This window comes from Hippopotamus amphibius, chromosome 2 (assembly GCF_030028045.1).
Source record: "Hippopotamus amphibius kiboko isolate mHipAmp2 chromosome 2, mHipAmp2.hap2, whole genome shotgun sequence".
Lineage (NCBI taxonomy): Eukaryota > Metazoa > Chordata > Mammalia > Artiodactyla > Hippopotamidae > Hippopotamus > Hippopotamus amphibius.
In genome coordinates this window covers 143,716,462-143,727,592 of record NC_080187.1, presented here as the reverse complement: position 1 = coordinate 143,727,592, position 11,131 = coordinate 143,716,462, and the positions used below count along the sequence as shown (strand labels likewise).

General features: G+C 41.1%; 1 protein-coding gene across 4 annotated transcripts in view; it reads left to right on the top strand.

Moving 5' to 3' along the window:
- The first annotated feature begins 2,096 nt into the window (after positions 1-2,096).
- Positions 2,097-11,131, top strand: part of BLM (BLM RecQ like helicase) — a 79,612-nt gene continuing 70,577 nt past the window's right edge. For 2 of the 4 annotated variants that reach the window (XM_057722533.1, XM_057722536.1), the window contains exon 1: positions 2,132-2,393. The gene's annotated coding sequence lies outside the window, so the exon portion shown is untranslated. Of the gene's footprint in view, positions 2,394-2,701; positions 2,784-11,131 lie in introns of all 4 variants that reach the window. The other 2 variants (XM_057722535.1, XM_057722534.1) reach the window with 2 other exon arrangements.

The following is an 11,131-nucleotide window of genomic DNA, read 5'->3' as shown; positions in this document are numbered from 1 at the left end:
TTTACTTCTTCTTTTCCAATTTGGATTCCTTTAATTTCTTTTTCTTCTCTGATTTGTTGTGGCCATGCAGCACAACTACTGAAGCCCTGCACTCTAGGGGCAGTGTGCTGCAACTACTGAGCCTGCATGCTGCAACTACTGAAGCCCGAATGCCTAGAGCCCATGCTCTGCAACAAGAGAAGCCACTGCACTGAGAAGCCCATGCACCACAATGAAGAGTATCCCCTGCTTGCCACAACTAGGGAGAGCCTGCACACAGCAATGAAAACCCAATGCAGCCAAACAAAAGAGAGAGAGAGAAAGGTAAGGAGCCCTCATAGAGTCAAATATTCCAGAAGGGTGTGCTAGACAGAACCTTGTTTTTCACTGGATACGCAATAATGTTTTTTAGACCATTTGAAAGTTTGTCACAGTTTTCCTCTACATTACAAAGTAATAAAAAGAGAATTAACTACTTGTAAAACAGATGAAGCTCACAGATACTATGTTCAGGAGAAAAAAAAGGCAGACAAAAAAGAGTATATACTACATGATACCAGGTTACTCTGGGGGCAGAGATAAACTCCACAAAGGAAGCTCCACAAAGGAATCTTATAGGGTGCTGGAAATGGTATATAACTTGAGTAGTGGAGATACATGTGCATATATATATGGCATATGTAAAATCATTGATTTTTACTTAAGATTAGTACACAAGCCTCTCCCTATCCACTCGCCCCCAAATCCAACAATTGCCATTTGTCTTCAGAGTGAAGTCCAAACAGGTCTGTTGTCTGCTTCCTCTCATGTGGCATTTCTATTTCCTCCTTTCTTGACAGTTTTTCAAAAGTACCTTACGTAGTCTATCCAGTTTCATGGCCTTTGCCTTCAAATCATACCTGTTATTTATCTCTCAGGTATCAGGACACCTTCTGAAAGCCTTACCTAACCCTACAAATCTGCCCTCCTACATACGTCCAAAACGTGGGTCAGCATCCTTATTGCTTGTGTTGTCATTATAAAGTGTACAAGCTTCTGCCTCCTCAAAAGATGTCTAAAAGACTGTGTGCTCCATGAGGAAGCTCTTCAGGGCTTGGCACAATGGTTGGCACTAGCCAAGGGCACAAAGTTGAAGGACAGTGAAGAAAAAGGCAAGAGGAGAATTCAGGCGCTGTATGGTCCAGGCGATTTCAGCCGAGTGTCCAACCCTCACTGAGCTCTGAGAGAGGATCCTACCTGCGGTACCCTTTGAGTCTAGATGTTTGCGGCTTTATTCTTTGGGTACATTATTCACAACTTGTACATTGTCCCTATCCTGCTTCCTATGTGGCCATTCTGCTATTACAGGTCTGCTTAACTTACCCTGCTTTTGCTTTTTCCCACAGAGAGTAATTTAACAGTGATGTGTTTTGTTTGGCTGCACCGTTCGGTTTCGTTTTTGTAACCTTTAAAAAACGGCAGATTTCACACGCAACACTGGGCAGAAACAGACTTTCAGTTTTTCTTAAAAGAGAAATAAATGAAGCGAGGAAGAAAAGAAGATCTGGCATCCCAGGGCCCACAGTCCCTCGTGGGAACAATCAGCATGGCTTCTCACTCAGGTACTGCCCATGCCTCTGGAGGTGTTTCTGAGTTTGACACCCCATTCTTCGTTCTTCGCCAATGACAATTTCCAGCTGCTCGCTTAGAAGAGAATGGCTGGGACAGAGGCCAGCGTTGCTAAGCGGGTGGAGAGGAGAGACAGCCAAAGCCTCAGAGACATACGGTCAGGACCAGAGAGACCGGGACGTGGAGCCCTGGCCTAGGCTGTGGGAACTGGTAAATTTCAAGCTCCATAAGACCCCGGGTTTTTCAATCCTGTCACGGCCCGGTTCCAGGGGCAGTCTTTACCGACACCACGTAGCACGCTGAAAAGAAAGGCGGCCACCAGCGCCGGAAGCCCGGCGTTCAAGCGTAGTCGTTGACCTCGCATTCCGGGCTCCGATTGGGCTTTGGGAATACGTGCCCCGCTCGGCCGCGTACGGGGAGCCCGCCCCCACAGAGGCGGGGGGACAGATGTCACGGGGGGACGCTATTGGTCGGCTTCTTCAGGCGCAGCCAATCGGAATCTGCTGGCTTCCGGCGTGAAGCGATTTGGCGCGCTGCGCTGGGGCTGCTGCGCGGCGGCGGCGCGGGGAGTTTGGATCGTGGTTCCACCCGCTTGGAGGCTGTGGGAGAGGTGAGTGCGGGCGCTCGCTGACTTAAACGGTGTCGTCCGCCCAGCGCAGCCCGGCTCCTGGCCACACGGCCCCGGGGCCGGAAAGGAAGGCCTCTCCGGTTCCTCCCGTTGCCCGCCCCGGTTCGGCTAGGCCCGCTGCGTCCTCTCGTCCGGCGAGCAGCAGGGGAGCAGAGCAGAGACGCACGTGGCTCCTCAGGTGGGGAAACAGAGGCCCGGGGGCGGGGGCGAGGGCGAGCTTTGCCAGGCTGTCCCAGGGCGTCGGTGGCAGAGCGGGCCTAGCACCCATTATGTTCTTGTGCGAGTACACCAGCCACCAGCGCCTGCCATTGGGCCTGGCCCAGGACCGTCACTGCCGGATTTCTGGCACCACCCCGATTTACCTCCCGAGGGAAAACGAAAACTGCGTACTTTTTCTATGGCCTTCCGCAGTCATGAGCTAGGCTACGGTATTTTGAGTGTCAGCTCTGTGTCATGTACCCGGCACCCCTTTTCTTACCATTGTAGCTTCGCAGTACCCCAGCAGAGGGAAATGGTTAAGGACACAGACTGTATCAGATGGCCTGAGTTGGGATGTCGGCCCCTGCAGGTACTAGCGCTGTGTTAAAGTGCCTCGGTTTCCTTCTGTCAGATGAGGAAAATGACCTATTCTACATGCTGGAGTTTTTGTTAGCATTGAACGAGTTGTTATACTCAGTAAGTGCTTCGAAGAGTCCATGGTACATAGTAAGGGTTCTATTATCACCACCCAGAGAATTAGATAAGATTGTCCTCGTTTTAGACCCAGAGACTCTGAAGCACAGTTGTTTCTGTGATGAAAGGGCATTTGGTGATTAAATGCTAGAAATAGGATTTGAACTGAGCACTGCCTGACTCCAAAACATCTTGCACACCATGGGGATTTTTCCTGTACCCCTCACCTGCCCTTAGGTTACTCTGCACTTTGGACACCTAATGGCCAGAAATGGAGCAGGTACCTGACAGCTCCTGTGCCCCTGTCAAGATCAAGGGGCAGTGAGGAGAGAGACTGGGTGAGAGACCAGAAATTGGAGAAGGCAGGAGATAAGAGTATTCTGTGTGAGACATAGTAAATAGTGTTAAATTGAGCCAACATTTAGTTAGCCAGGCTATTAACTGTCAGAAAGTAGCTTATAGTCTAGTAGGAGGAAATGAAATTTCTGGATCTTGAGTCCTTTTCGGTGTCAGTCCCCATGGTAGCCACCTTATACATAGTATTTCTAATCCTCCCAGTAACTGGGAGAGGTAGCTATCGCCTTCATTTTACTGATGCAGAAACCCAGAGTTTAAAAATTGGACAAACGCTATAGTGTCAGACGTGTAGTAAAAGAACAATATGCAGGGAACTTATGCACAGTAACTTTAGGATAGTCACAGTCAATGAAGAGGGAGGGAGGAGCAGGAGATAAGGAAAGTGAGTAGGATTTTAAATATATCTGAAATGTTTTATGCCTTTAAAAGAGAAATATCAATAGGATGGCGTTCAGCTTCTTAAATTTGGTTGACGGGTCTCTATTTCCTGTACTTTTCTGTGTGTTTGAAATAAACTAAAAGAAACATATAATATAAAGTTAAGTGTAAACATATTTATATATTAAGGATAGTAATATTAATTAAATATATACTTAATATGTAATATTTTCTGTTGAAGTATAGTTTATTTGCAATTTTGTATTCGTTTCAGGTGTATAGCATAGTGATTCAGTATTTTTGCAGATTATACTCCATTAAAAGTTATTACAGGATAATGGCTATAATTCCCTGTACTGTACAATATACCCTTGTTGCTTATCTATTTTATACATAGTGGTTTGTATCTGTTAATCCCATACCCCTAATTTGTCCCTCCCCATTCCCTCTCCCCATTGGTAACCACTGAAACTAGTGTATCTGTATCTGTGTTTTGTATATATATTTGTTTATATTATTTTCTAGATTCCACATATAAGTGATAATCATATGTTATTTGTCTTTCTCTGTCTGATTTATTTCACTAAGCATAATATTCTGTAGGTCCACCCATGTTGCTGCAGAATTTCATTCTTTTTTATGGCTGAGAAATATTTCTTGCTCTGTGTGTGTGTGTCTGTGTGTACCCCATATCATTTTTATCCATTCATCTGTTGATGGGCACTTGAATTGCTTCCATGTCTTGGCTATTGTAAATAGTGGTACTATGAACATTGGGGTGCATGTATCTTTTCGAACGAGTGTTTTCATTTTCATTTTTTCTGGATATATACCCAGAAGTGGAATTGCTGGATCATATGGTAGGTCAATTTTCAGTTTTTGAGGAACCTCCATGTTGTTTTCCATAATGGTTGCACCATTCCCATCAATAGTGTGGGGTTTCCTTTTCTCCACTTCCTCTCCAACATTTGTTATTTGTAGGCATTTTGATGACAGCCATTCTGACAGATATGAGGTGATATCTCATTGCTTTGATTTGCATTTCTCTAATAATTAGCAGTGTTGAGCATCTTTTCTTGTACCTGTTAGCCATCTGTATATCTTCTTTGGAAAAATGTCTATTTAGGTCTTTTGCTCATCTTTGATTGGGTATTTTTAAATATATTTATTTATTTATTTATTGGCTGAACTGGCTCTTTGTTGCTGCACGCGAGCTTTCTCTAGTTGTGGCCAGCAGGGGCTACTCTTCATTGCAGTGCGTGGGCTTCTCATTGTAGTACCTTCTCCTGTTGCAGAGCACGGGCTCTAGGCACATGGGCTTCAGTAGCTGTGGCACTCAGGCACGATAGTTGTGGCTCACGGGCTGTAGAGTGCACGCTCAGTAATTGTGGCGCACGGGCTTAGATGCTCCATGGCACGTGGGATCTTCCTGGCCCAGGGCTTGAACCTGTGTCCCCTACATTGGCAGGCAGGTTCTTAACCACAACACCACCAGGGAAGTCTCAGGTTTTTTGTTTACCCAGCACCACTTGTTGAAGACACCGTCTTTTCTCCATTGTATATTCTTGCCTTTTTTTTTTTATTATAGAATAAAATTGATTATAGGTATGTGGATTTAATTCTGGACTCTCTGTTTTCCATTGATCTATGTGTCTGTTCTTGTGCCAGCACCATGCTGTTTTGATTACTGTAGCTTTGTAGTATAGTCTGAAGTCTGGGAGGGCAATACCCCAAGCTTTGTTTTTTCCTCAAGATTGCTTTCACAGTTCGGGGTCTTTTATGATACCATATGAATTTTATTATTCTAATTCTGTGAAAAATGTGGGATTGCATTACATCTGTATATTGCTTTGGGTTATATTCTCTATTCCTTTTAAGGGGAGAAAGGACAGAAAAAGAGGTCTAAGGTAATTGCAGAATATTTTGGAAAGCTAAATGCCAAAAGCCCCTGTAGGTCTCCATTGCCTGTAGCATGATACATGAGGCCTTTGAGCAGTCTCCTCTAACCACCTGGTAGTCTCCCTCAATCTTCTTTTATTTTTTATTTTTTAGGTTGTGCTGGGTCTTAGTTGCAGCATGAGAACTCTGAGTTGCAGCATGCATGTGGTATCTAATTCCCTGACCAGGCATTGAACCTAGGCCCCCTGCATTGGGAGTGCGGAGACTTAACCACTGTGCCACCAGAGAAGTCCCTTGTCTACCTCAGTCTTTACACAAATAGTGCATAGACTACCCTTCACAACCTCCACCCATTTGAAAGGTTCCAGTTGTCCTTCAAGATCCAATTCCATGTTCTTTGGAAAGCTGCTCTGTGATTTTTCCTGAGTTTACCTTCATCTGGGAAGCCATAAGATTTTTAAGAAAAGACTTTATTGTAGGACTTAGCACATTGCATTGTAATTATTTATTGACATGTCTATTTCCTGCTAGTCTGGAACCTCATTGAGGGGAGTAATTATATCTTGCTTATTTCTGTCCTCTAGTGCCTCTTATGATCCCTGGCACAGTGTGGAGCTACAAGTCAAAATCAACTAGTGAAAGCTCTTGGTGTTATGACACAGTGGACTTTGTTCTCTAGAATGGCGAGGGACTATTGAGTTTACTTTCTCTAAAAAGTCCTATATCTTAATGAACCATATTCTCCATGTCAAGAAAAATATTGCAGTCATAATCCTGGCTTTCAGTCACTTCAGCTATTTTTATTTTTTTGTGAAATTTAAATTTTCTAAATTGTAGCTATGCAGATTTCTTACTGTAACCCTAATATAATTTACTGGGTTTTTTTTTTTCGGTTTTAAATTATTCCATGTTGCTTCTCAGTCTTTGTGGTTGTCATTCATCTTGTAAATCATCACCATATTCCACTCTCCTTCTTGGTTTTTTGTTTTGTTTTTAAATTTATTTATTTATTTATTTATTTATTTATTTATTTTATTGGCTGTGTTGGGTCTTTTCTGCTGTGCGCGGGCTTTCTTTAGTTGCGGTGAGTGGGGACTACTCTTTGTTGTGGTGTGCAGGCTCCTCGTTGCCATGGCTTCTCTTGTTGCGGAGCTTGGGCTCTAGGTGCGTGGGCTTCAGTAGTTGCAGCACATGGGCTCAATAGTTGTGGCTCATGGGCTTAGCTGCTCCGCGGCATGTGGGATCTTCCTGGAGCAGGGCTCAAACCCATGTCCCCTGCATTGGCAGGCGGATTCTTAACCATTGCGCCACCTAGGAAGCCTTTCCTTCTTGGTTTAATAGGTGTGAAATGTTGCTGCATGCTATTAACTATTAGAAAAATTGAACATTTTTCCATGAGATTATTTTGTCTGTGTATATTCTGGTGAACTATGGGTTTATACTCCCTGATCATTTGTTCATAGGAACTTTATGTGTTTTCAATATTAATCAATTATTTATTTGTTGATTTTCTTTTTAAAACACTTTGTGTGTGAAAGTAGATACATTTTAAAAAGTACATAGTGTGTATATATGAAGAATAATCATAAAGAAAAATTATAAAGTTTAATTATGCATTAAAATTTTATAAATGTAAAAAATAATTACAAAATTATAATTACATGTAACTGTCATCCACATCAAGAAATATAACATTACTAGTACCCCAGAAGTATGCTTCCCTCATCAGAACCTCCTCCCTACACTAGAGATAACTATTTTCCTGTTTTTTGTAATAAATAATTTTCTCGTCTTCTTACTTTACCCATATATGCAGCTTGTAAGTAATGTAGTGCAGTTTTGCCTGGTTTTGAACTCTGTAAATGGGATGGTAATCTGCTTTGTCTTTCTTATTTGGTTCAACATTATGTTTGTGAGATTCCTCCAAATTGTAGATAAAGGTTTCTGAAATTTTAAAATAATTTTATTTTTTAACTGATTATTTTATCTTTTTTTATTTTATTTTTGTTTAATTTATTTTTTTGGCTGTGTTGGGTCTTCGTTGCTGCACGCAGGCTTTCTCTAGTTCTGGTGAGCAGGGGCTATTCCTCGTTGCGGTGAGCGGGCTTCTCATTATGGTGGCTTCTCTTGTTGCAGAGCACAGGCCCTAGGCGTGCAGGCTTCAGTAGCTGCAGCACGCAGGCTCAGTAGTTGTGGCTCACAGGCTTGGTTGCTTCTCTGCATGTGGGATCTTCCCAGACCAGGGATTGAACCCCTGTCCCCTGCATTGGCAGGTAGATTCTTAACCACTGTGCCACCAGGGAAGCCCCAATTTTATAATTTTTAATAAAAAATTAATTTTGTTGCCATAGAATATAACACTGTATGATTGTGTCTCAGTTTTTATCCATCCTGCTTTTGATGGCATTTGCGTTGGTTTCAGATTTTGGCTATTAATGTTGCTGTGAATGTTCTTGTACATATTCCCTGCTGAACATGTTTATAAGTTTATATACACCTAAGAGTAGACCTGTTCGGTCCAAGGGTGTGTATAGGTTTTACTTTTTGATCTAATGCCAAGTTGTCTTCAAAAGTGGTTGCACTCCTACCATGGCATTAGATTTTCCATTGCTCCACATCCTTTCTAATATCTGATATTGTGAATTTAATTTTTGCCTATTAGGTAGGTGTATGTATTTTCGTATGGTTTTTAATTCCCTGGATTATTAATGAAGTCGAGCACCTTGTATTTATGGACTATTTCCTCTTTTTTAAAGTGGCTCTTCAAGTTTTCTGTCTTTTCTATGGAGTTGTCTTATTTTTTTTCTTGTTTTGTAGTAGTTATTTTTACATTCCACACAGTTATTTATTTGTTAGTTATATACATTGCAAATATCTTCTACTCTGTGGCTTTTAAAAGTAGGTTTAATGTAATCTTAGTTAACTATTTTTAAACATTTTTTTATTGTGAAAATTTTTTTTAACTTTTTTATTTTATATTGGAGTATAGTTGATTAACAATGTTATGATAGTTTCAAGTGTACAGCAAAGTGGTTCAGTTATATATATATATACATGTACCTATTCTTTTTCAAATTGTTTTCCCATTTAGGTTGTTACATAATATTGAGCAGAGTTTCCTGTGTTATACAGTAGACCTTGTTGATTATCCATTTTAAATATAGTGGTGTGTACATGTTAATCCCAAACTCCCTAACTATCCCTTTCCCCCACCCTATTGTGAAATATTATATATTTCACAGAGAAAAGTACAGAAAGCGTTTATATAAGTTGTGCAGGAATGAGTTAATGTAGTAGGTCTAAGACTTATCATTAGAAATATCTGCATGCAAGATTGGCCCTTGGCTGGTGTCTGGGAACTTGACTTTTGAAACCTTTCCTAAACTAATAAAGTTGTGTCTACCTGGGGCACTAACACTTTCTTTCAGTCTGAGGATCTGAAATTTTGCTGTTTAAGGGTTCCTATGTGACCAGCCCTGGATAAAAACCCTAGGCAATGCATTTCTGGTGGGTTTCCTAGGGCAAATGTTGCACACATGTAGCTGTGCTTTCCTTGGGAGAGAACGTGTTCTCTGGGAGTTAGAGAGCTTGTAGCAGCCAGCATATGGATTCCTACAGACTGACAGGTCTTTTCCCCTTTTTGATCTTGCGGTATGTCCTTACTGTCTGTTGCTGAAATAAAACTTAGCTGTGAGGTAGGACTGTGTGCCAGTCGTTCATCACTGAACATGAGGGAGTGGTCTCTGGGGACCCAGGAAACAGCTTAATGACATGTATCAAAGCAAACACCTCTGTACCTGTGTCCCAGGTAAGAAATAAAACATTGTTAACACCCTCAGAAGTCTCCTGTCTGTTAATGCGTATATGTGGAATCTGAAAAAATTGGTATAGATGATCTTATTTACAAAGCAGAAATAGAGACCCAGATGTAGAGAACAAACGTGTAGATACCAAGGGGGGAAGGGTGGGAGGGTGGGATGAATTAGGAGATTGGGATTGACATATATATGTTACTGTGTATAAAATAGATATCTAATGAGAACTTACTGTGTAGCACAGGGAACTCTACTCAGTGCTCTGTGGTGACCTAAATGGGAAGGAAATCCAAAAAAGAGGGGATATATGTATAGCTGATTCACTTTTCTGTACAGTAGAAACTAACACAACATTGTAAAGTAAAGGTACTCCAATAAAATTTAAAAAAAAAAAAAAAGAGAAGATGCCTGCTTTCTGCCCCTGGCTCATCCTTTACCCCAAAGGTAACTACTATCCTGACTTTTGTGCTAATCAGTGCATTTCTTTTCTTTATATTCCAGTGTCTCAAGTCTTAGTGCTGTTTTAAGCTAGTTGGCACAGGAAAGATTCTTTTTTTTTTAATAGCTATTATTATTTTCTCTATGGATGCTTTTTTTAAAATAAATTTATTTTTATTTATTGGCTACATTGGGTCTTTGTTGCTGCTCGCGGGCTTTGTGTAGTTGCAGTGAGTGGGGGGCTCCTCTTCCTTGTGGTGCATGGGCTTCTCACTGCAGTGGCTTCTCTTGTTCTGGAGCATGGGCTTTAGGTGCACAGGCTTCTGTAGTTGTGGCACGTGGGCTCAGTAGTTGTGGTGCACGGGCCTAGCTATTCCCCGGCATGTGGGATCCTCCCAGAGCAGGAATCAAACCCATGTCCCCCATATTGGCAGGCGGACTCCCAACCACTGCGCCACCAGGGAAGCCCAAAAGATTCTTAATTAAAATGCAATTCAGTTTTTCTAATCTTTTTCTTTTTTGTTAGTGCTTTTTATATCTTGTTTGAGAAATCTCTTGGAGGTTATAAAATTATTCTTCTGTATTATTTTCTGTATTATTGTTTTGCCCTTTACATTTAGATCTGCAGTTCACTTGAAAATGACTGATGTGTATGGAGTGAAGTAAGATTTAAATTTCATTTCTTCCCATGTAGCTACCAATGTTCCAGCACCATTTATTGAAAAGACTCCTTCCCTAGTGTGCTGCAGGGTCACTTTTGTCATAAATCAAGGGTCTGTGTATTGGCTTGCTTGTGGGTTTTTTATTCTCTTGCACTGGTCTGTTTGCCTACCTCACTTGCATCAATACCTCACTTTTTAAAGTAGCTTTTTTTAGTCTTTATGTCTGCCAGAGCAGGTCTTCTCATGCTACAGATCTTCAAAAGTATCTTGGCTATTTTTGAAATTTTACATCGCCATATAAATTTCACACTCAGCCATTAAGTTCTTTCGGGGGGAAAAATAGAATTTTGTTTGAAATTGCATGAAGCTATAGATCAATTTGGAGAGAACTGGCATCTTGACAGTATTGTTGTCTTCCAATCATGGCTATAGTTCAAATATTTGTTTGATTACTCCTTAATTTTTCTTAATAATTATTTATAATTTTCTGAATAGAATCACAGATGTAGTTTGGTAGATTTACTTTTTGGATATTTAAATTTTTATGCCATTGTGAATGGTAAGTTTTCTGAAATTTCATTTTCTAACAGCTTATTTGGTGGTGTATAAAAATAGAATTAACTTTTGTATATTGACCTCATATCCAGCAGTCTACCTAAACTCACTGCATTCATTTTCCGCTGTAACAAATTACC